Raw genomic sequence first — 26,881 nt, 5'->3', positions numbered from 1 at the left:
TATATGTAAGTATTTGGGGCTTATTGAGTAAGACAAAACTTGTATTGACTCTCTCTAGAGTTATTTTAACTTTTTGAGTTAAAATTTCTTTGTATTTCTCATGTTAGTTTGTTTATTTCTTCAATGACTTTCTTATCCATAATATTTTCTTTATTATTATGTTTATAAGAGTCTAATTTGCACTTTTGAATATCTAACAATTCCTTATCCCAAGAGATTTCCTTTTATTATTAATACCATCTTATACTTCAATGTCCGCTAAATAGATATGATTTTTAAGGCATCCCCCAAACATAGACAATGGAGACTTCAGGAGTATTATTTATGTCTAGAAAATGTTAATGTACTTCTGAAAGTATATATATTCTTTATAATAGTCTTTTAGTTGAGTTAAGTATGCTGAGTATCCTTTGATCTCTTGAACATTATGAGTATTTTTTATCATGAATTCAAAACAATTGAATTATGATCAGATATATATAGGACACTGGAAATGATTTTGGAATTAATTAAATCTGTTACCCATCTGGTTAGAAATGAAGACCCTATCTATTTTTGAATAAGTTTTGTATCTGTTAGAAAAAAAGGTGTATGGTAATGATTTTGAATCTATCTGATTATTAATATCATTCAGTAATGATAAGAATTAAAGCAAAATCATTTAAATTTTTGCTACTGCACATTAGATGTAATTCTTCTTTTTCCCTACAGTGGTAGTATCACTTTCATATAGTGATATACAATTAAAGTCACCAGCTAAAATACACAATATATCTCCTATAGAGAATGATATATGATCTTATCAAGATGATGCTTCACTGTATTAATACCAATTCCAGGTATCCAATATACATTAATTCAAAGTGTAAGTCTTCCCATTAATAATTGTATGTGTAACCATACCAAACATTCCTTTTGTCATCCTGGTAAGACTTAATGGTTTTAGGAATGGGCATACTTTTTATTCCATAAATGGCCTCCTCTTTTTCTGAGTGGCGCCTGAACTAACCAATACTGTACTCTGTTTGTGGCTAGTTTATCAAAAATCTTTTTTCAAGAGATGGGTTTCTTGCAGGAAGTCTAAGTTGGCCTTATGTAAATTAATGTATCTTATTAGGCAAACACTTTTACGATGGATTATTCAATCCAGTGACTAATGTTTTAAAGAAATTCCTTTAAAGATGTCATTTGGCATTTTTAAAACTTAAGAATCTTATATGATCAAAATAACAAATAAACAACATAAGTAATGTTACATCTCACCTCCTTTAAGGTGTACCTTTTAAATATAGCTGTATTTATTGAATCTCTTATGGGATTTTGTATAGAGTTCAATTTTGTTTTGTCAGTGACAATGAGTGTACAAAATATATTGTGGATGTCAAAACTATATACATATAACAATATGAACAAGTGAAAATAAAGCGTAAGGATTAAACCTTGCATCCAGCCTGGAGTTAAAAACTCCAACTTAGAGTAGTATTTACCACTCAAGTTAACCCCCTACCCTATAAGCAGCAGTACCTCAGCTACCACCTTATCAATAATTTATTACTGTGGTTATATTTAACTTAAATTAACAGCTTTCCACATTCAATTATCTAAAAGACAAGACTACACATTTGATAAAACAAGCATCATATATAAACTAAAATAAACTTTTTTTAAAAAACCATATTCATGTACTACTATATACTTCACATCTATGTAATATGGCAATACACTTGTATTCAAATAGCATTCAAATATACTTGATATTAGAGACCAAGGAGGAGAGAGAGAATAAAAGACGTGAAAAGAGGGAGAGAGAGAGTGAAAGAAAGAGAGAAGAAAAAAAAAAGGAAGGCATATTTACATATTAATTTATTCAAAGTATGTAAAATAAGTACTAACATTCATTTAAGGTAAAACTTTTCTGGCTAATATGGTTTCCGGACATTACATATATTAAGATGCATCTATTTTCTGTCATGTAAATGCAGTCAACAGCTTCCAAAAAAACCCTTGAATTAGCTTGTATATGAGCATTTTACTCCATACTCGTATTATTGTCGAATAGAATAAAATATTATATTTATAGAAATTGTTATAAATCATACTGCATAGTTATGGCAAATTCCTCAGAAACACTTGCATTATTGTAAAAAAAAAAAAAATCTATATTTTGTATGTCTATACTACTGCTTTAAAATATATCACATGACGGACACCTATTCTTCCAGAATAGAGTTATAAAGTTATTTATGCTTATCAATCAGATGAATTAAATGAGTTATAGCAATGTATATGTTTGGAACACAAGTTTTCAACACAGATTAGTATGCTGCAGTCAAGTAGATTTTCAAAAAAACTTGAATAAATGTTTCATTTTCTATGCCTTCTAAAATAAGACATTTACTTACTACAAGAAACTGTATCATTTAAAATCATTATAACTGCTTCAGCATATTTTATGAATTATAACATAGCTATTTAAGTAATTATATAAAATAACTCACATTTAAATGTCAAAGAGTTCATTTTCCTTCACATAGTCATATTTGCATCAGTTCTACTTCCTGGTAGAGTGTTCTTCCTGAATCTGTGATGTGTCAGTGTGATATCTGCGTCCAAGAAGGTCAGATTGACTGCTTTCAGCTTCTCTGTGAGAATTCTGAGAGTTGAAGCTTTTGGGAAACAGCTTGAGGACACTGTTCATGATGTAGCCCACATCCCAGATTGTCTCCCTTAACATTTTTGTGGGGAAACTTGTGAAAACTAGTGACAAACATTCATTTGCAGTGTAAATGCATCTAAACATGACACAAAACCTTCGCGAATGTATTTTACAGGTTATTCACAGCCTCTATATTAGTGAAATTAAGCCCAAAGTTATTAATAAGTATTAATAAAACTCAATATTTTCCTTTTTGTCCCAACTCAATTTTTATGCAAATCTTATTATTTACTGTGTCTATAAAAGATCAAAAGCATTTCTATATATTAATATGAGAAAAAAAATAAAGAGAAAGAATAAAGAAAAGAAAAGAAGAGTAGAAAATGAAAAAATTTCAAAGCAGAAATAAAAAAATGTAAGAGAAAGCTATAAGAATTGTATATACAATGGAATATTACTTACTGTTTATATTAAATAGAGTTAAAATAATACATTATATTGTTACTATTATTTTAGTTCTAATTATTATTAGTTAAAAACGCATGACAGATTATTTACAAACAAAGCATAAGCGAGTATAATCAAAGAAAGTATAATTAGGAATAGCATTTGAAGAACATATAAACTTTTACAAGGAATAAATATGTTATTATTCCATTTATCATATTTTCATTACTCTTCTCCCTGCCCTCCCCCACCCTTTACTCACTACATAATCTAAATAGAATGTCATTGTTTAAAACAAGAAGAAAGAAGAAAAGGAGAAAAAAGAAAAAAATGTATCAAATTTCTGACCTTACTTCCTCTTTGAGAAAGGAGAAACAAATTGAATAATAGCTTGTGGATTTAGTTCCTCAGATATTTGACTGGTTATGAAAACAAAACATTTCTTTGCACACAGAAGAATTACTTTGATTCTAAAATCTTTTTCAGAAACATGTTGTGGCTTTCTGGAAATGCGAGGAACTTTACTATATTTAAAAGATTAATAATGAAGTAAAATGATGAGGAAAAAAAGAAAACTTATAGAACAAATCATTTGTTCTTTAGTCTCTTCTTCTTCTCTGAAGTCTTCCACGAAGTTTCAGTTGCCAGTCTCTTTAATGAAGGAGTAGCCCATTCCATTTCCTCTATTTTATCCAAAATCTTCCCCGGGATTCATGAACCTTGCGCCAGGCGCCAGCATAGCGTCGGCGTTATAAAGCCAAATATGGCCACCGAGCGATTCAGGTATGAAGCAATCCCACGTGCACTACGTTGTCGCGCGCGGACCTGCCGCCCGGCGTATGCCGGACCCAGCTGCCCCGGTATGAAAGCGCTAATGTACACTGTGTGCAGTATTGCACCATGCAAATGAAGGCAAATAGCGATTCACCGGAAGTGGGGCATGCGATGTGGCGTGGGGCACCCAAGGCAATGTAAACCCGAAAAGCGGTTTACATTTACCCAAAACATGACCAAAGAAAAAGGAGGGTAACGGAAGGCTGTCAATGTCAGGTATCATACACAGGTTGCAATATGCCAAAGGCGTGAGGCACCGAGAATGTCCAAAGAAAACATGTGCACAAACTGTAAATAATGACAAAATGTCATATACGTGAAACCACAGCTAGAACCCCAGGATACTGTGTACAGTAAGGTGCAAAGCAATGAAATAATATGACAATGTCCTAAAAGAGCTGTATAATACACATCAGCTGTACAGCCACCACACACACCATAGTGATATGTATGCGAAAGCCTCAACCCCAAGCGCAAAGGGTTGTCAAGGGTAGTGGTGGCAGTGTTGGCGCCCGTAATTCATGTATTAGCAGTCAATGCCATGCAAATGAGGCAGATAATAGTGAATCGCAAAGCTGGCGCCGGTGTAAGGATGGAGACCAAACGGCACAGCAGTACTACACCGAGGAGTGGCCTACGACTTATACATGTCAATCGCGGAGAAGGGTGTGCCCACTGCTGGGAGGAAGTTATATTGGAGGCCAGGCAAACCTGGGCTGTTAATGCACATCATCAGCAGCAGGACCGGGCGGTGAGGAAATAGATGCGCTTGAGAGTACATATTAATGGCAGCAAGATGCATGTGTGCACGAGGATGACAGCTATGTTCCCAACCCAGTCATGTGACGGCCTCCCCGTCAACAACCACGGATATAGGAAGTGTAAATGCGGAGAATATGAGGAAATCTGGAAGCAGGTAATTGGGGTTCGTAATGAGCAATCAACACCAATCAATCCAGGAAGGGCAAACGGCTGCAGCCGACAACCCTGGGTGGCCATGCAGACCCTGCATACGGGAAAGGGAGGCATATGAACGCAAAAGATAGTAGGGGGATGTAGAGAAATGCAAAGAACAAAGAACCGAAATAGCACAGCCAAGCATGAGGTAGCATAACCGCGGTTGGCAGATAAAATGCATCATATGCCATGTGCCCGCAGGATGCAGTAATGTAAGATGCAAAGCTAAGCCAATGCAGGCAACTGTAATGTAAATACGGTGCACACCGCTGCAGTTGCAAAATCAGAAACATCAAAATAATCCATGGATACGGCTGCACAGACACACCAATGACATCACCGGGTATACAGCACAACAGTATAAAGTGTGAATGCATTGGAACACACAGCGCCATTTCTAAACGCCGCACCGTGAGGGAAACACGAACTTTTAATATGTATATGGTGAGTGCCGCTGCGGCCGTGATGCATAGGTATGTGGCAGAGACAGACGGGAGTTATGGAGGATGGTGCCGACAACCACCGTAGTTCCCTCACAGGAGAAGGAGAGTGTTCAGACCAAGGGTGACCCACCAGGGGTGACAAGCCTGGCAACGTTAAGTACCAATATTCATTTAAATCAAAACTTATTAATATGGTTCAGATATTACATATAGCTAAGATGCATCTATTTATTGTCATGTAAATGCAGTCAACAGCTTCCAAAACCCTTGAATTGTTTATATATGAGTTATTTTACTCATACTCATTATTGTTTAACAGAATAAAATATTATATTTATAGAAATTGTTATAAATCATATCACTGTATAAAATTTCAAACACTTGCATTATTGTAAAAAAAAATCTATTTTAACATGTTCATCACTACTGCTTTAAAGTATATCATATGACAGTTTTCTTCCAGAATAGACAGGTTATTTATGCTTACCAACCGATGAATTAAATGAGTTATATAGTACGTATATGTTTGAACATAAGTTTTCAACACAGATTAGTATGCTGCAGTCAAGTGATTTCAAAACACTTGAATAAATGTTTACTTTCATGCCTTCTAAAATGTATTAACACACACAAGAATCCTGTACTGAAATTATAACTGACATATGGAATTATAATACAGATATTTAAGTAATTATATAAAATAACTCAGCATTTAATGTCAAAGAGTTCCATTTCTCCACATAGTCGTGCATTTGCATCATCTACTTCCTGCAGAGCCCTGAATCTGTGATGTGTCAGTGACCATGTCGATTGACTGCTTTCTGTGAGAGAATTTGAATAGCTTTAGCCATAGATACTGTTCATGATGTAGTCTGTCCCAGATTGCTCCTTTCAACATTTTAAGGGAACTGTAGAAAACTAGTGACAAACATTCATTTAGCAGTGTAAATGCATCATACAAACCTCATGATGTATTTTACAGGTTGTTAAGCAGCCTCTATACAAGTGAAATTAAGCCCAAAGTTATTAATGGCACAAAACTCAATATTGTCCAACTCACTTTTATGCAAGGGTTATCAACAGTTCTATAAGATCAAAAGCATTGGTATATTAATATGAGAAAATAGCAAAGAATAAAGAAAGAAAAAGAGAAATAAAAGAGTATAAAGAGAAATAAAAATGTAAGTAGCTATAAGACTGAGACATAATGAATATTACTTACTGTTTATACATAATAGAGAGTTAAAATAAAAACATATTATTTTACATTAATACGAAGTTCTAATTATTAATATTAGTTGTTACGACAGATTATTTACAAACACATAAGCAGTATAATCAATAGAAAAGATAATTAGAATAGCATCGAAGAACATATAAACTTTTACAAGGAATAAATACAATATTCCATTTACTATATTTTACTACTTTCTCTGCCTCCCCTACCCTTTACTCATACTACACAGACCAAATAGAATGTCATTGTTTAAACAAAGAAAAGAAGAAAAGGAGAAAAAAAAAGAAAAATGTACCAAATTTTGACCTTTACTTCTTCCTTGAGAAAGAGAAACAAATTAATAGCTTGTTATTAGTTCCTCAGATTTTGACTGTTATATAAATATTTTTTGCACAGAGAATTACTTTGATTAAACCTTTTCAGAACATTTTAGGCTTTCTTGAAATGGTGGAACTATTTAAAAAAAGATTAATAATGAAGTAAATGATGAGAGAAAAAAGAAAAACATAGAACAACTATTGTTTTAGTCTCTTCTTCTCTTCAAGTCTTCCTACTAAGTTGCTGTCTTTAATACGAAGGAGGCAGTCATTCCATTTCTATTTATCAAATCTTCCCTGGATTCATGAACTTGGCACATAGCAAAGCCAAATACAGGCCATCGAGATTCAGGTATGAAGCAACTCACGTGGCACTACCGTGCGCTGACTCATGCCACGCCTCTGCGAGGTGGTGGCATATGTTAATCAACTACACTGTGTGCAGTATTGCACTATGCAAATAAAATAGAGCCACGCGCATGTGAAGCGTAGGCACAGCAATGTAAACCGAAAGCTGCTTTCATATTTACCCAAACACCAAGGAGTAATGTCAATGTCAGGTATCATAGTGCAATATGCCAAAGGCGTAAAAGGCACCGAGAGACCAAAGAAAACATGCACACAAATGTAAAGAATACAAAAAATGTCATGTACGTAGAACCACAGCAGAACTCCTTAGATATGTGTGTGTGTACAGGAAGGTAGCAATGAAATAATAATATGACAATGTCCTAAAGAGCTGTATAATACATCAGCGCAGCCACCACACCATAGGCGGTGGGCGGGAAAGCCTCAACCCCAGCGCAAGGGAAGGTTGGGCCGGCGGGAGTGGTGGGCAGTGCGTTCGCGCCGCACGGCAGTATTAGCAGTCAATGCCATGCAAATGAGGCAGATATTGGTGAATTCCAGCTGGCTGCAGAGGAGCAAACTGCAGCAGTACTACACCCCGAGGGAGGCTTACACGAGATAAGGCGTTCAACGTAGAGGGTGTGCTAACAGGAGTAGGGGCATAAGAGCCAGCAAACCTGGCTGTATAACGCACATCACAGCAGCAGGACCGCGGTGAGGAAACAGATGCGCTGAGAAAGACACGTGCGACAGATGCATGTGCATCAGGACACTTATGTTCCCAACCAGTTTTATTACCGCCAACAACCACGGATATAGGAAGGTGGTCGCGGAGAATATGAGTGAGGAATGCGGAAGCAGTGTACTGGAGCCGTAATGAGCAATCAACACCAATCAACCAGGAGAAGGCAAACGGCGCAGCGCTTGACAACTCTGTATGCAGACTTGCATAACGGGAAAGGAGGAAGAATGCAAAGATAGTAGGGGCGAAATGCAAAGAACAAAAGAACTCAAATAGCACAGCCAAGTGCAGAGGGTAACTGCGGGTTGCAGACAAATGCACTATATGCGGCAAACAGGATGCAATGTAAAGCTGCTTTCACGGCAGGCACCGTACAAACATCTGGCAACACTACAGAAAGGTAACCAGAACACCGAACTATGGATACCGGCTGCACAGACACAATCGCGGTACGACATCACCGGTATACAGCAATAGCAGCAAGTGAAGTATTGACAACACACAGCGATTTCCAAACGCTGCGACCGAGGTGTAAACACATCGAACTTTTATGATAGAGTGCCGCCACGTGGATGGCATGTGAGAGAGACAGACGAGCGGAGGATGAGCAACCATCAGAGGGCCTGCTATGTGGAGAAGGAGAAAAACTGTGACCTACCTGCCATGCAAGACCTGAGATAGAGCGCCATAGGGTGGACAGGGACACGCTACAGCAACAGTGGAGCTGTGCCACTTGAGTACAAGAGACAGCAGAGGGGAGCCATCCCAGTGGACACAGCAGCAAGCGTATGTGTGTGAGCTATATCACAGGCCTAAAGGCCAACCGACAGGCAATGTGTATCCTGCTACAGGCATCGCATCTAGGGTACTACACAGTTCCTGGATGCCATGTTACCATACGCCCAAGGAGATATAAACCTCCCAGATCTCAGAGGATAGCTGAAATATGCCGCCTACCATGTGGCACAACCGAGGCCTGGGTGATCTACCGTACGCACACAGGAAACCGCGCCGGGGAGCAGGGTAGACGCGACAACCCGGCGACACCTCCACCAAGGTTACGGTAACGGTAAATGAGGCATCATGATGCGCTCCGCTCACCATCCCATATCTGGCACACGCCTGTGAACAATGGTATCTCAGGGGGACATCAAGAAGGTCAACTCCTAGGGGAGATGCTGGACACACACACGATGACACCCACTGCACACACACACACATGCAAGAACGCTATAATGAGAGGCACACGACAAACCAGAATAATCATAGAGCGTGTGTTTGGGATGTTGAGTCCACGGGTTCCGTGTTGGATACATCCGGAGAGCCTGTACTCAGCATGCCAGATATGATCTCTTGCGAAACACACATGTGGGACATAATGGTGGTAGGGCCACCAGCCCGCCACAACTGCCAAGGTGCCATGGAACACGCCAGCAGCCCCAGTAGGTGGTAGGTAGAGACGGAGGCGCACCTTAACATGCCCACTTCTGAGGAACGCAGCACATACTTTGACAGTGGGAAATTCTATGGACGAGACCTCCTTACCTGTGCCACAGTGAAATGGACGCCACACAAACATGTCTCGCCTGCACGTGTACCGATGGTCGGACCTATGTGTGTGACTCCTAACAAGCACCCCGCCTCAAACATTGCATACACCCAATAGCCAGCAGAGAACGCCACCAGACTGCACCCATGCTGCCCACAGCACACGATGAAATATGTCACTTGATCGTGCTGCAGAAGCCCAACACATATAATACTTATGTGCACAGATACACGGAAATGATACTGCACACATGCAGAAATATATGTACGACACACAGACATAGCACAACAGAGACAATGCAAATGCTGCCAGACAAACCCACAGTGAGGAGATGAGAGACGGAGAAGAGTGTACAGACCAGGTCACCTACCAGGGTAAGTTGCGCATGAACTGGAGATAAAGGTGGAGCACTATAGAGTGGACAAGAGACCTACCTGCAGCAAATTGTTGAGCTGTGCAGGAGGCCTGTATGCCCACAGCACAAGGCAACAGAGGGAAACCCATCCCAGTGGAAACCAAGGTCAAAGTTGGCCTAAGAATACTAGCAACAGGTACCTTCCAGGAGACCAACTGGTGATATGGTGGGGATATCACAAGCATCAGCATCCAGGGTACTGCATCAGTTCCTGGATGCCATGTCAACTTTATGCCGGGTGATGATGTATATTTCCCACGCGAAGGTATTGGCCAGCTGTTAACAGGCGCCGCCTTCCAGTAAAATAGCAGAATACCCTGAGGTGTGTGGGTGCAATAGACTGCACGAGATATAACCATCAAAGCACCAGCCGGGTGAGCGGGGTAGGGCCTACATTAAATGCAAGGGGCTTCCCTCCATCAACTGCCAGGTCATAATGTGATGCACAGGGCATTATAATGAATGTGTGCTGGCTGTCCTGGAAGCTACTATGATTCCCTATATCTGGCATCTGGATGCAGCTGTACCAGACATTTTCAAATGGGGCGCCCACATGGTCACCAAATTTTAGTGTGGGTGATGCTGGCTATGCACTGGAGCTTGGCTGATGACACCCATCAGAAGCGCACACATACACCTGAATAGGAACACCATAATGAGGCCACCGCACAAACACAAAATGAAATCGAAAGTGTGTTTAGGTTGCTCAAGTCACGGTTCCGTGCCTGGACACATCAGTGGAGCCTTGCAATACTGCCACCAACTACATAAACCCAAATTGTCATGGTATGTGCCATGCTACATAATATGATTCTGTGAAAACAGCTAGCAGGACCAGCATAGGCCTGCTCTAGAAACAGCTCCCACCATTGCTACAAGGCCATCACAGGCAGAGCATGATTCAGACCTGAGGGAGGAACAACCTGAGCCTGCCCCCAGTAGGCAGAAGGAGATGGCGTCACCAGTATGCCTTGGCTTGTAGCTTAAAGGCAGGCAACGCATAGCACACATACACTGGCTCAGTATGAACCCTGGAAATGATACCTCTCTCTGACTCACATGCCGATATAGTGAAAGGAATGCAAAAGTTGACACAACCTGCTTTCAGCCACATGTGCAGGAGTGTAGTATGTGCACATGTCCGACATAGTCGATCAGTCCAGCACCACCTGAGGCATGATTGCCATGTGTTACAGCAATGTAAGGTAGTGCTAAACAGCATTTTACCACCATGTAGAGCATATGCAAACTTGATGACCTTTGGTGTATCATCCCACCTCACCAAGCATGATTCCACAATATGAAGACAAGATGATCAATTACAACAACCACGCTTGGCTTAAGGAAATATTGGCATTATGTCAGTGAAAGGGGATCCAATGCCTGTCAGCCTGGGATGACATGCCTTGACAAGACATGATGCTTCACTGCTAGGGATGGCTTTCACCTGTCACCTGTGGCCTTTGGGATATTGCCAAAGGCTCTTTGTCACCTTTATAGTGCCTTTTTAGGTAAGGCTCAAAAGACAAAACCCACCTCCATAGGTATCACAAGGGATAAGAAACTAGAAGTAATGCTACTCAATGCCAGAAGTCTAAACAGCAAAGATGCATGCATTCCAAACCTCCTCAGCATGGAGAATGTTGGATATCTGCAGTAACAGAAACCTGGTTCAAGGCCCCAAAGGCACCCTAGCACTAACAGGTTACACCTCATACCATGCTTTACAGCCACAAAACATGGAACAAACTACAAAAGGAGGGTGGAAGTATCAATATTTGTCAAAGATACCACACCCCAGGTTGGTGGCGCAGCATGAAGCATCAGAGACTATCCATGTGCAACTAACAGTGGAGTAAAACTCGCCTCCAGTTCATAGCCTGCTACAGACCACACCCTCCTAAACCCAGGAACCACACTTGGCCGACTGGAGAACACATGAAAATATGAAGGTCTCCCCAAACACCATTATATTGGGCGACTTCAACTACCCAAACATAGACTGGGGCATTACCTGGCTAGTTCCAACACCCCAGCCCAAAGGTTCCTAGAATTCTATAAACTCAAATGCTATGGAACAGCTTTGCTACTACACTCCCACAAGAGGGGAGTGCAAAACATACTGAACCCTGATCATCACCAGACATGGCGTACTCTATGTCCAAGACCAGAAGTGTATCCCTCACTGGTAAGATCAATTTATAGAGTAATTCACTGGATATTCACATCCCAACCCCAGCGAATCGGCCAGAAAACCACAGTGAAAAATTTTCAATAAAGTAAACCACGTGTCACACTCTCTCAAACTGTTGTGGAATCCTTCCTTCACAGCCCCTGCGGCTGCCTGTGGGAAAAATATGGCCCAGACCTCAGAACCCCTTTATAAATGCATTCTATGAATACCTTCAGGAATGCAATGAATCATGCTAATCCAAAATAAAACCAAGACCAAATCCTCCAAAGGCAGGCATCCTGTCTGGTGGACCCCAGCCATAAACAAAATCCATACAATATTACAAGGAGGAAGATACTATATGATAGGAACAAAAAATCCCAAAAAGGGAAGGCACCATCTCTGATCCAGGTATTATTAAAAACTACTGCCACACATAAAATTGTCTAAGGCCATCTTTGAGATAAAATTGTACAGACACTAAGGATGTTCCACAAGGCTTTTTAGTTATGGTAGGAACCTGGGTGGGAATTCCCAGATATGCTATCCAGAATTAGAACCAAAATGACAAACAATACAACCAAACCCACAGACGCTGCCAACATCCAGCTGACAGGTTCAGTGCAAGCCCCCCCTCCCCACCAAAAGGACAAATATCTACCCCAGCAGAGTACTGCCACCCTGACATCCTCTCATAGAGATACTTAGGTAACAGCCAGCCTCTCCAAAGCAAAACACACAGCATCCAATGGGACACGCAGATTGGAAGTCCTGGCTGTGTCCAAACATGAACTCCCAAGAAGAAGTGTGTGTGAACACAAACATAAAACCACTGTTCAATCTCAGCCTTACCAGGATATGTACCCAAAGAGCAGCGACAGCAACAGTGGTCCTTCTCCACAAAGGTGGTGCCTTACTGGATACCTGCAAACTATCGCCCCCAGAAGTCTGACTAGCTTGGTTCCGTAAAGCTATGGAAAGGATCATCATGGACCGGCAGAAATAAAGATATTAAGGGACCTGGCAGACACTGAATCCCTACCTAGTTTAGCTTTGTTAAGGGCAGATCCTGCCCCTCTCAAACCTGGTTGAGTCATTTTGGAAACATTCACCAAGGCTATTGATGAGGAAGGTGGTCCACACAGCCTACCTGACCCTCACAAAAGTCTTCCATACAATACCCCACTTGGTCATTATTATAGATAAGCTCACCAGCTTCAATATAAACCCCTATGTCACTAGATGGGTTGCAAACTGGCTCAAGGACAGAACCCCTACTACACATGGTCAGAAATGCTGCTGGAACCATATCAGACCCCAAACCAGCTAGCTACATGGTATCCCATAAGGAAAACTCAGTCCCATGGGACATCCCTTGTTTTGGTATATATTTCTCGGAGGTACAGGCCAACACGAAGGATCAGTGATTGAACAAGTTTGCAGATAACTGCAAACTGGTGCGCCATATAATCGACTCTCCAGCTGACACAAGCAGCATCCCAAAAAAGGGCCTCTCATAGAAGCAGACAACTGGTGCCAGAGACATGTCCTCAAGCCCTAAATGCAAAAAAGTGTATAGTCATCCCTTTGGCATAAACTATGCCCACACAAATTACCACATAGGTGGTAACCCATTGGAATAATGGAAAAAGTGATAAGGGGACCTGGGGATCCAAGTTGATAGCCATCTCTCATTGGACAACCACGTGGCCAAAGTGTTTAGAAAAACATTTCATACTTAGCCACCCTAATCATGAAGGTATTCACATCTAGATCAGGAGAGGTAATCAGTGTCGCTTACTCTTTGCGTCATCCTCATCAGGCTCCATAATTGAAAGTACAATGCCCCTTTGTGGGATGTACCTTATCGTAGACACCTGCAGCAGCTGGAAAGATCTGGCCACAAGAGGCAACACCCTCACCAGGAGGATCAAGGGCTCAAACAGATGCCATTTGCCGTCCTAGTTAAAGAAACTGCAGCTCCACTCAGTGGCATACTGCCTGCCCACAGGCAATCTGTGCCTCGATGTATAAAGCCATGTCCCACCTGGAATCAATGGACATGCTGCACCCCTGGGAAAATCTTGAATCCCATCAAGCTATGCTGGCGCCAAGAGACCTGAACCTCAGGGACTGAAATAAATAGGGACATGCTGGAGTGACAGATTCATTTACATAACCCAAAGGCTCCTCCAATCTTGAGTAAACTCCCCACTCCAGGTTAGCCAGGAGTCCTCATTGACTCTCTTCAAGAGGAATGTTGATGAGTGGATGGGAGATTGTAGGTTTACCCTCAGTATCACTTCTATGTCACTGTTAGAGGCACAGTACACTAACCTTTGAAAAATGTCATGGCAAACTCCACTTAAAATGTGTGTTGAAAAGCCAAACACTCCTGGCTAGGGATTATAAATGCCCTAGGGCAGATAATGCCTAGTATGAACCTATGAACAGAATCACACACATCAACTAGTACAACTGTGGTCAATGGAGGGTAATGTTTGGCAATGTCCACCCAAGTTTGGCAATGTTGGACAAGCCTGGTTTGCGTAGACCATGACTGGACAATGTGCAACATGCTCATAGTTGCCCAACTGGCCCTTTTAACCAGTCTGGTCTGCTCGAGTATGAACATTTAAAGCAGTGGATGAACTCAAACCCATGATACTGTACACCTATAGTGAAAGTACTGGTTTACTACACAATTCATGACAGTATTGCAGCAGTTTCAGCCAGTATTTAAGAATGTTGACAAGTCTTTGCAAAACAATCCCATGGAAACCCAGCAGGCACACAGCATAATCCCTGTTGAGTTATGACACAAAGGAGTTGGCAGTAAGAACACAACATGACTTCCAACACACATAGTATAAATGTCAATGTGGTCATGTTCACATACAACCACAAATGTAGTGGACTTGAGATCACAACATATGGAAAGGTCACACTGGGCATGCTCACACACTTGGATAAATGAGACATATGTCAGTCAACAAACCATGGAAAGCCTGAACTGGGCATGCTCACACACTTAGGCCATGTCAGAGTATAGCAGTCGGCCACACATATCTGGCAGTTGTATGTGTTAAGCCAGGAACCTCACACGATCCAGCAATCCACCCTGTGCACACAGTTAAATGACAACAGACACATATATTAATATACTGGAACCCTGTCATGATCAAACATGTTATGCAGATACACAAGTTGTTCATAGAAACTGGGAAAGCTACGGCAATAAAGACCTGCAAACAGTATCAGCAACAAATATTGCATCCTGAACATAAACATAGGTGCAGAGGTAGATACTAGGCTGTCTGCCCCAGGAATTCATAAGACTAGGCAGAGTGTATTTGGCGTCCCCTCCTCAGTAGAGTAGCCTACTGTGCTTCTGTAAAGTAGGTCACAGAAGGCACCCTTTAAGGCCTAGTTTGCTGTGCCTCTGTCAAGCAGGGACACAGTGGAGGCCCCAGGGGTGAATTGCAAGTTCCCATCCATGCGGCTGGATTTTGATGGAAGAGGGTTGGCAAGGGGCTATGTCTAACTTTAATTGGGATTCAATTCCAGAGTGAGGGAGCCTCTGGGTAATGAATCTATCCCTGCAGCATGTCCTATTTAGTTTTGTGCTGAGGTTTAAGTCCCTGGAGTGTGTAGTTCTAAGGGTCTTGTATGTTATGAGGTGGAGCATGTCCATTACTTCTGGGTTTGACATGGCTGTATACGTAGGCATAGATTACCTCTGAATAGGCATTGAGCAACTGAGTAGAGCTGGAGATCCTTTAGTTGAGCTGCATAGGACATCTGTGTGTAGCCCATGATCCTCTTGGGGAGGTACTGTTGTGGTCACTGTAGTTGCTGCAGGTGTTGGGTAAGGTACACCCCAAAAGAAGCATTGTAGTCAAACATGGGCCTGATGGTGACTAGTAGAGGGCCACAATGACTCTCCCATGATCTACATGCAAACCCCATGTGATAAGGAGGCCTATATAAAGGTCTTTGCAATGACTGTCAATGTGATTAGCAAAGGAGAGGTTACAATCTATGTTGGTCCCCAAATCTGTAAATACATCTTCTGTACTTAATGGATTACCACTTATGTGGTAATTTGTGTGCACCTTGTTTTCCCTAAAGGGATGGCATGCATGTCTTAGCATTTTAGCATGAGGCTATGGCTCTGGCAACAAGCATCCATCTCTGTGAGACCCTTATGGAGGAAGCATGTGTCAGCTGCAGTGTCTTATGGCCCCCGTTAGCAGTCATCTGTGACGTTTGTTAGACATAATCCCCGTGTTAGTCTGCACTTCAGATAAGTACATACCGAACAGGACAGGTCCCACAACTGAGCCCAGTGAGACACCAGTTGTAACTGGTCTGGAACTGGACAAGGCACCTGCAATTCTGACCATGTGGGTTCCATCCCTGAGGCAGATAGCAACACATCTAGTGATATAGGGGTTGATATTTGTTGGTAAGCATATGTATGATGCCTGAGTGGGGTATTGTGTTGCAGGCTTCTGCAAGGTACAGGTAGACTGTGTGAACTACCTTGCCCTCATCCATGGCTTCAGTAACCATTTCAAAGATATGAACTATGTGTAATGTAAGATTAATGTGGAGTGTTCAGTTCTACTCCAGAGCTCATGTAGGACACAGCATAGGACACCGCCCAGTCCCATACATATGCTGTGTTATTTGCTGTGGAGAGGGCACCTTTCACCTGTGCATCTGTGATGTCAGGGAGGTTACATTCATTTGGGATGGCATCTGTACCCTTGGGGGATAAGTGGGGATATCAGGCAGACTCCTGTCTGCCAGGTGTAAACTATGTCAGTAGGTTTTAGCATATTTTGTGCTGTTATGCAACAATTCAGAGCATATATGGTGTTTCCACATATTCCTGACATAACTAAAGAAGGCCTTGTGATTATCTGTAGTGTCTGGTCAATTTCACTGTCAAAACTTGCAAGTGATGATTATATGAGGGATTGAAGTGTCTTGCCAATACTGTCAGAGATGTCCTCCCTCTGTGGGATATTGCTCTGTTATGTAGTAGCTTCTTTCTTCTGTTGTACAGCTTATATATGGTCGGGGTCAACCAGACAGGTCCCCTATTTTGGAGGAGTCATGTTTTATTTGGGATAGCATGATCAATGCATACCTGCAGGTGCTCATAGAATGCGTTTGTAAAGGATACAGCAGATTGAGCTGTATTATCCTCCAGCACGGGGCCTTTGAAGTAAACCACCCCAGTCGTCACAAGTGCAAGTCTGCTTTTAAGTAATTCTTTACAGTGATTTCCTTGGCTGGGGTGGGGACGGGATATGGATGTCAGGAAAGTTGTTTATGGTCTGATCTTAACAATGAGGGTTCTACCTCTGGTGTGGAACATAGAGTCCCCATGTTGGTGATGATCAGGTCCAATATATTCCCCTTGTGGCTGTGGTGACTGGTTGTGCCATAGCACATGGATTCACAAATTGTAGTGGCTGTAGGGTGATGTTGTTTAGGCCTGAGTAGTATCCCAGTCAATATTCGTGTACCTGAAGTCAACCACTATAATGTGTGTGTGAAGACCTTCATATCCTACACTGTTCCCAGGAAAGCCAAGTGCGGTTCCTGGGTATAGAGAGGTGGTCTGAACTACACACCAAACCAAAAGGCAGTTTTGCACAATGGTAGTTGTATATGTATGGCCTGTCATGCTTAGTGCAGTGGTACCAACCCAGAGGTGTGTGTATCTGTGATGTATATAGATACACCCCCTATTTGTGTTGTGTGTTACAAGTCCTGTGGTCAAAAAGCATGGTATAGAACATAATCTGGCAGTTCCAGTGTGCATATGTGACCCTGAACTAGGTGTCTGTTAATGCACAGATATTGTTATCCCCCATACTGAGGGATAGTAAAAGATGTACATTCCTCTTTGGAAAGACTGATGATGTCAGCACCCTATAAATACAGCAGGAGAAGGAAACCATCCAGTAATGAGAAATGTGTGCTGCGCTAATGCGCCTTTCTCAAGTATCAGAACATAGTTAGGTAGGGTTTGAATCCTGCAAATGCTGTGGGTGGGGTGTGTATGCATGCAATTCTCTGTGAAAAGAATGGCCTTTTTGAAGACTGGGATAACACGCTAAAAGATGTACATCCCTCTTTGGAAAGACTGATGATGTCAGCACCCTATAATTACAGCAGGAGAAGAGAAATCATCCAGTAATGTGAATAGCGCCACTGTGCTAATGTGTCTCTCTCACATATCATAACATAGTTAGGTAGGGGTTTGAATTCTATAAATGCCATATGTGTTTGTCACACAGTTTGTCAATGTGTTGTGTGTTTTGCTTTTATTATTGTATGGCATATTATTATAACAGTAATTTCAATGCACACATCAGATATGTGTGCCACATATAGATATGTACCTGTGACCTTTAATAGTTCCTATGTGTGAAGCCTGCCTCATATGAATACAGTTGTTACCTTTGCCAGCATGTGCTTCAGCTTCCCAGACCTGGTAGGGGTGTGTATGTATGCAATTCTCTGTGAAAGGAATGGCCTTTTGAAGACTGGGATACACACTAAAAGATGCACATTCCTCTTTGGAAAGACTGATGATGTCAGCACCCTATAAATACAGCAGGAGAAGGCTCATCCAGTAATGCTAATAGCTGTGCTAAAAGTGTGTCTCTCAAGTATCATAGCATAGTTAGGAAGGGGTTTGAATCCTACAAATGCCATGTGTGTGTTCATCACACAGTTTGTCAATGGGTTGTGTGTTTTGCTTTTATTATTGTATGACATATTATTATAATAGTAATTTCAATGCACACATCAGGTATGTGTGTGCCACATACAGATATGTACCTTTGACCTTTAATAGTTCCTATGTGTGAAGCCTGCCTCATATGAATACAGTTGTTACCTTTGCCAGCATGTGCCAGCTTCCCAGACCTTAGGCCATACATGTATGTTGGTGACAATGCAGGCTACTGCAGTGATCTGTGCCCTACACCATCTATGTGACACACACCCATGAAAGCTTTGATAGATTAATGTGGGTGAGGGTTCATGTCTGAGTATATGTCAGACATGTTAAAACACAGCAAAGTCTGTGAGTGAAGGACATCCAGTGTAGGTATGGCAACTGTTACCCATATGCATACAGACACCTTCTTGCTTAGGTGATACAATCGAGGGACTGCAGAATACCTTTGGAAATGTGAATATCACAGGATAGACAAGATACCACTTGTCCACATGTACACACCATTACCCGTTCTACATGATGGGTGCTACCACATACATGGTACTGTTGGAATACTATGTTAAGTACATGCATGACAATGCTACAGTTGTGTTACAGCAATACAACATGGCTTGGACAACAGGTATCTGTCTGCATGATACCCTTGTGGTGGTTAGGTGTGTCATGTGTAGAATGCATTGTAGGCCACTGTATGCATTTGCAGTCATGGATGGACATATCTGTAGTGTGTTGGCATGTACATGAGACTGCTATATGCTAAAGAGTATTGTTCCCAGGGATGTGTGGGGCTCAGTAAGAATGGCTACTGGTATAGTGTAGTACTGCACGGATATCACTGACACTGGGTTCCTACATCTGTGTATCAGTTGAGGAGACATCATGTAATGACCGCACTGAATGTCAGGCTATGTAGGCTGTGTATACTACCAGAATGCACACCATTGACATTTGGAAACTGTATCACCCACAGCATACTGTCAAACCATGTCATGTTCCATGCTAACCATGATCACAAATGTACACCTGCAACTCTGTGCGCAGATATCACATATGTACTGTCCACACCCCAACACATGCAGGCACAGGTACACACAACAGCCATGTGGCACATGTGCATACAGTACACTTTGGGAATTAAAACTGATGTATACAAAACTACAATGACAGTCATAGTGTTAATGCATCATGCATGCTCGGATATACCCACAACGATATCATTACACTGTGCTGTTAACAACATGATAATATTACTACAGTGCTATGTAGTCACCTCTGTGCATCAGCACCATGCTATCCTATTCCTGCATCAATGTTACAGATGGCAGGAGGTGGCACAGATTCATCATATGCACAGCATGTGTATTTGGTTTGCCAGAGTCTGCCATTGACACATCCAATCAACATGTATGTGTGTGTGTGTGTGTGTGTGTGTGTGTGTGTGTGTGTGTGTGTTAGTGATGGACAACATTAAACATGGGGCAATGTTGATGCGTGTGTGTGTGTATGTGTTAGCCCTAGGTGTTAGCATTATGTGTGTGTGTATGCATGCACACAGTTCCACTATGTAGCTGCCATATAAGGGTGTTTGTGGACAGCCACAGACTGTACCTTCCAGGTCATACAGGTCACTGTTTCTGGTCATGGACACGGTACCTGTGCCTGGCAGGTGTGCTACAGACAGTATCAGGTACTAAGCCAAACTGGGTACTGTCATCAGAGGCAGTGGGTTGTTGACTGGACACATATCCCTGCTGGGACTGTCCAGAGCCATGTGCATGTGGTCTTCTAGGACAGTCTAATGACAGCACAGACCCAGCATTGCTGGGGCTGGTACTGGCACTATGGGAGGCTGCGGGTTTATTGTCGCCCGTGACGACTGCAAGCTGATGATGTTGCTGGCATACGTCCACGTCGACCCCTCAACCATCCTGCACTTTTCTGGCTCCTGGACATGTAGTTGTGGAAGAGATCAAATGTGTCCCCCCAATGTCTATCAATGACCTCGCTGACATCGTGCATAGTGTCATTCATAGTGGTGCGATGTGCTCTAAGCTCCCTCAGACCCTGTCTGGTGTACCGTTCCATATGTGCCTGTGCCTGCATTACAGCCCGGAACATAGCTGAGGTTGAAAGACCTCTGTGGGCACATCTGACAGGGGCAATACGACCATGGATGCTCCCATGAGAACCCCTGGACAACTGCCTGTGTGGTACCATGTTAGAATCTGGCCATGGCTGCTGTGAGCCGGATGCATGTACCAATTATACCACACTACTTTGGTCAATGCCCACTGTATGCTGTCCCTCAGCTAAGGACATTGGTGACAATGGATGTATCGTCAGGATGACTGTGCGCATTGATGGGGTTGACTGCTGTGTAGTGTCGATTGGCTGACCAACGACAGACCCTGTCACACCTCCCTGTGCCATTACACATGTATCATCATTATCACTATCCCCAGTAGTGGCTTCAGGTTCCTTGCTGGACTCACCAGAGCAACATCAGAACCTGTGAGAGGAAGATAGGAAACACAGTTTACAAATGTGTACACGATGTTAGCACACAGGCACACAGGCACACAAGCACACACAGGCACACAAGCACGCAGGCACACTCCTCAGTACAGCAGATACAAACACAGACACACCTGCAATCCAACACATACACAATACTGTTTGAGGGTGGGTGACAGTATCACAAGGAAAAACATCACTGCACACGTGTCAACATGCAGATTATGTGTTGCACAGGAACATGCAGTGCAAGTGTAGACAGCCCTTGTTGATAACAGTATCGTGTACTTGATGCTTGTGTGTAGTTGTTCAGTCATTGTCTCCACCCTGGGACACAATGTGTACAAGGATAGAACAATGTTGTGCAAGTGTTACAAGCTGTGGGTGCATATATTTGCACACACACACACAACACATGATGGTGCTATGCAATAACTGCTATGTGTACTTTTGTGGTCAGTGGAACTGGATGTGATGTAGTAACATGAGCCATGATCAACATGCTTCTTGTGGTCAGTCAACAATAATAGTGTGTGCCAGACAGGCAGCTAGCATGCTGTACCTGAAGTGCAGTAACATGACTACATCCACAATTACACAGCCACTTGTTACATGGGTGTGTAAGGTGGCCAATAGTGAGCATTGCCTAACATGAATGTATTATTTGTTCAAGACTGTTGCACAAAGACATGATAGGCCTCTACTCCTCAGGTATATTATGTGTGCTGTGTAGATGATAAGTGGGATACTGAAGGGTGGGCATACAGCAGGTGTCATAATTGGACATGTGCAGCAGGATAAGGTGTAGTGTCTATGACAAACATGTGTGTGTTGTGTACATGTGTATCAGGTATGCCTATCCAATGTCCAGTACTGTGTTGCCACACATGTGTGTCATGCTCTGTGTATTGCATGTGAGTGAGGCAGCTACTGAGAATAATGGGATATGCATATCTCACAGCAAACATACTTAGCATGCATTATGCGTGGGTATGTTACATGTGCACACACTACACCTCCATATGACATGCACATGTTATTAGCAATAGTATTGTTATTACACACTCACCAGCATGGATTGGCTGCCTTGCTGTCACTCCAGAGGGACCTGCAAAAATATGAGAGTGATTGCCAGTGGCCACAACTGTGCCATTGATACTGTGAGTATGATAAAGTACAGTTGTACAACAGTTGGCTTTCACAGGTATACAGATTATACTCAGAATATCAATCTTGCAGAAGAATCAGCAGGTTAATAGCTACACACACAGTACACATCTCACACACGCATAAACTACCAGTACAGAGAACAGTCAACTACAGATATGGCATGTTACCTGCACACTCCATTTCAACATGCTGGGTGGCGCCGGCGCGCATGATAGCACATTTTTGTGGATGTTGTTGTTGGCCTGGAGCCACAACACTTAGGAGGTGCTCCACCACACTGGTGAGGGGGTGGATAGGTACCCAGCACCTGCGCGCAGCTGTTGTCTGTGGATATCAGACCTGCCTGCGGACATGTCTAATTAAATCACTGCAGTGATGGCATACCTGCTCATATGTCCGGTTATGCATGCCTATGTCATTTACCTGACGGTACAAGATCTTGCCACAGTGCAGCCCTCTCATGCTGGTTCTGGCTGGTCCTGGAAACAGCACAGAGAAATTCTGCACCAGGCTCTGGTGGATCTCCTGATCCTCTGCTGCTGTATAAGGTGGGTTACGCTGATGCACCATCACCCTGGAAGGAAAAGAAACATATGTGAGCAAGTCATGTGGCACACTTAATATTCTAATGTACTGATATCACTTAACTGCCATATATAGCATCTGTCTGTCTATCAGGGGATACACATGTTCAATACCACATATCAGTGCTCAGCCCACAACTGTCTGACAGTGCCTGCCACACTCCATACAACAAATTAGTATACACCAGCACTCGGCACGCTGTTTGGGATACAATGCACAACCTCACACTAGGGGTATGTATCAAGCTAATGGATGAAGAATTATTGTCATCCCATGCAATGAATGCAATGCACATTTACAGTTTCAACAGTAATCCACCCTAGTCTTTGATGCCATACCCCTACCTGACATATGTGCACAGTTGTTAATATAGCCAGCATACTGCTGTCACAGAGAATACATGCTGCCAGGTACACACACATACCCTGCAACACACATGTAATTGCGGCCATGGTACAGGCATCATTACACACACATAACACATACATACAACACACAAATGTATGACGACACAGATGAGCATTAACTGTGTACCTTATAGTACTGTGTGCCCCTACTTACAGATACCTATGCATGAGGTATGTAATCTGTGCAGACTACAGGAAACACACCAGACAGTGTTACCAGGGAACATACACCATACTGTAGTGTTTAGGCCTACAACTACAGGTAGTACAACAGTTCGTATGTGAGCTGGATTCAACAGCAGTACCACTTACTGAGCATACATGCATTGCTTCTGCCTACAATGGGACACCGCAGTCATACACAGGGAACTACGGCACAACATATGCCAATCTACTATGTTTGCATCCTGATAACTGACACATCTTTCTCTGGCCTCACACCTAGGACACAAACTACCATGACAGACACAAACTCACGCTAAGCTATCACACCTTTACAGACCTTGCACATAGTCAGTGTCACACTCATTCAACCTCACATAGCTGGTATTGCACTGAGTACATGTGTGTGTGCATTGTGTCACAGGTAGGTACTATGCTATTAGCCCTGGGCCTAGGGCAGCCTAGCCATATGCTACCCTGCCCTTTGGGACACATGCAATGTGATTGTACTTGCTCCTGTGAAATGGTTACACAGAGGTGACTCACAGGGCATATTACCTATCTTCATAACATTCATCAGGGGTATATATGACATCTACTAATAAGGAGCCTTGTTTGTTAATGCTGGGTGGTTTAGTCCAGGGTATGGCATATTTGTGTATAGGAACCTGTACCTCCAGCATGTGCTGTTTAGTGCAGTGACAAGAATTAGGGCCCTAGGTCATGTAGGCTGGACGGATTGTGAGGTGTTGCCGTGGTGGTTGACCGACTGGTATGGGTGTGACATAACTCTGTATGTCCAGCAGTGGTAACCTCTGTGTAGGAAGTATGCAAGGCCCTCTAGCTGTGGTTTTGTGAGTCAGTCTGCATAGGGAATGTGTTTGAGGGCATTATCAGTCTTTGTTAGGTATGTCTGTGGCCTTTCCACTTGCTGTAGTTCTCATGGGAGGTACATACTGCATAGGACATTGTGAGGTGTAGAGGGGTACACTGACTTACATTTCCCTAGCTGACACACCTTTTGTGATGACACGTACCATGTACAGGGATTACAAGACTAGTGTGCCACTGTGGATATCAAAGGGGAGGCTATTGTTCACCTGTGTCCCATGTTCACTTCTGACACCTCCAGTGGTAGGCAGCCAACCACCTATGTGGTAGTTAGTGGGTAACGTATTTTGGAATGTGGTATGGTACTGCAGTATCAACACTGGCGTTCAGTCCATGCCTTGGTCACCAGGCAACTGTTGCAATACATCTGCCCCCATGTCCCCCTCTCTCACACCCTCTCTCTCTCTCTATATATATATATATATATATATATATATATATATATATATCTACATATAAATATATATATATATCAATATATACATATATATATATATATATATATATATATATATATATATATATATATATATGAAATATATATACATATCTACATATATATATATATATATATATATATATATATATATATATATATATATGTATATATATACATACACACTGCTATATATAACCATATATATATATATATATATATATATATATATATATATGTATATATATATATATATATATACACATATCTATAGACATTCATATCTATCTGTATATATGTATGTATCTACATATATATCTATATAATGTATGTATCTATATGTATATGCATATACATATTCTATCTATCTATCTATTTATATATATATATATATATATATGTATATATATATATACATACATACCTCTCTATCTGTGTACATATGCATATCTCTCTCTCTCTCTCTCTCTCTCTCTCTATATATATATATATATATGTAAAGATATATATATACACACACACTTCTAAACATCCATTGCTGTACATATACATGCACATCTAGGCACACAGACTGCCCACCTTTCATGGTGGCAATATCACTTCTGAAACAGTTGTGAGACATACCATTCTGTAATGATATTGCACAGTGTTGTGCAGAATGCATTATGCTGTCTTCAGGCCATATAGCTGTAGCAGACCTCACTGGCTCAGTGCCACAGAAGTTCACCACCACATGACATATACCTGCACTGCATGCTGTTTTCAATGCCACACAATACAACCTACATTGATATGTGCAGATAGCCACCTTCAAATACATATGTATGTCCAGCCTTCACTCACAGTTGCAGTATGTCCCTTACCCAATGCACATCTGCATATACATATAGATACAGACTGCTAACATATATGGAGGGTTCACAGTATGCAGATTTCCTTTCAGACACATCATTCAGATGCCAGCAAATACATATCTGTTACATACATTACCTTTGTATTTCTCACCTCTATCAGTTGTACCTGTTGATGTGTTGTATTTCTGTATTTTGTGGATTGGTGTCTCTGACAGCTTTTTTCTGCTTGCTTGCTTTTTTTTTTTGGTCTCTGTCTCTGTCTCTGTCTCTCTCTCTCTCCCTCCCTCCCGTTGCTGCAGTTATATTGCATGTGTGGACTGGCAGTACAGGCTGCTTTTGTAAGTATCTGCACATGTGCATGTGATGGCCTCTGCACCAATTGGTGGCCAGCATTTAGTAATTGCATGCAGTCTGCTGTGTGGTAATTGCAGTTCTCACTGTGATTTCAGGACACTGCTATAAAATGATAGGTTAGGTAGGTGTAGGCCTTTCAGTTTTGCAAGGTGGGGACCATGCTTGTTTGCTGTGGACACTGTTGTGTCAGTCAGAAGGTTGGTATATCTCTCATATCCGAGGCTGTGTTGCAGCCACTGAAATGCATGTTGTACTGAAACCTGGCTTTTGCTTCTTCCAGTTCACTCTTCTCAGTGTGTATGTTAACTCACACCTACTAATGCTAACACTGTTTACATGGGAGTATGTACTTTCCTGTGGGATTTGTGGATTAACTGGCATACAACAGTAGTTCTTGCAATGTGTTGCTATGGCTTTTCTATTTTCCCTTTACATTCACTCCTTGAATGCCTGATATTTGTCTTTACTGGAATGTACTGCTATGGCTTTCCTATTTTCCATTTACATTCACTCCTTGTAATGCATGATATATTTCTTTCAGCACTAAGTACTTATATGTCTGCTGTGGCTTGGTGGTACTTCATGCAGTCTGGTGAGCCCAAGGTCTGGGGTTTGACACTTACA

The sequence above is a fragment of the Protopterus annectens genome, chromosome 4.part0 (genome assembly GCF_019279795.1).
Source record: "Protopterus annectens isolate FY-2018-M chromosome 4.part0, PAN1.0, whole genome shotgun sequence".
Classification (NCBI taxonomy): domain Eukaryota; kingdom Metazoa; phylum Chordata; order Ceratodontiformes; family Protopteridae; genus Protopterus; species Protopterus annectens.
This window is presented reverse-complemented; position numbering follows the sequence as displayed.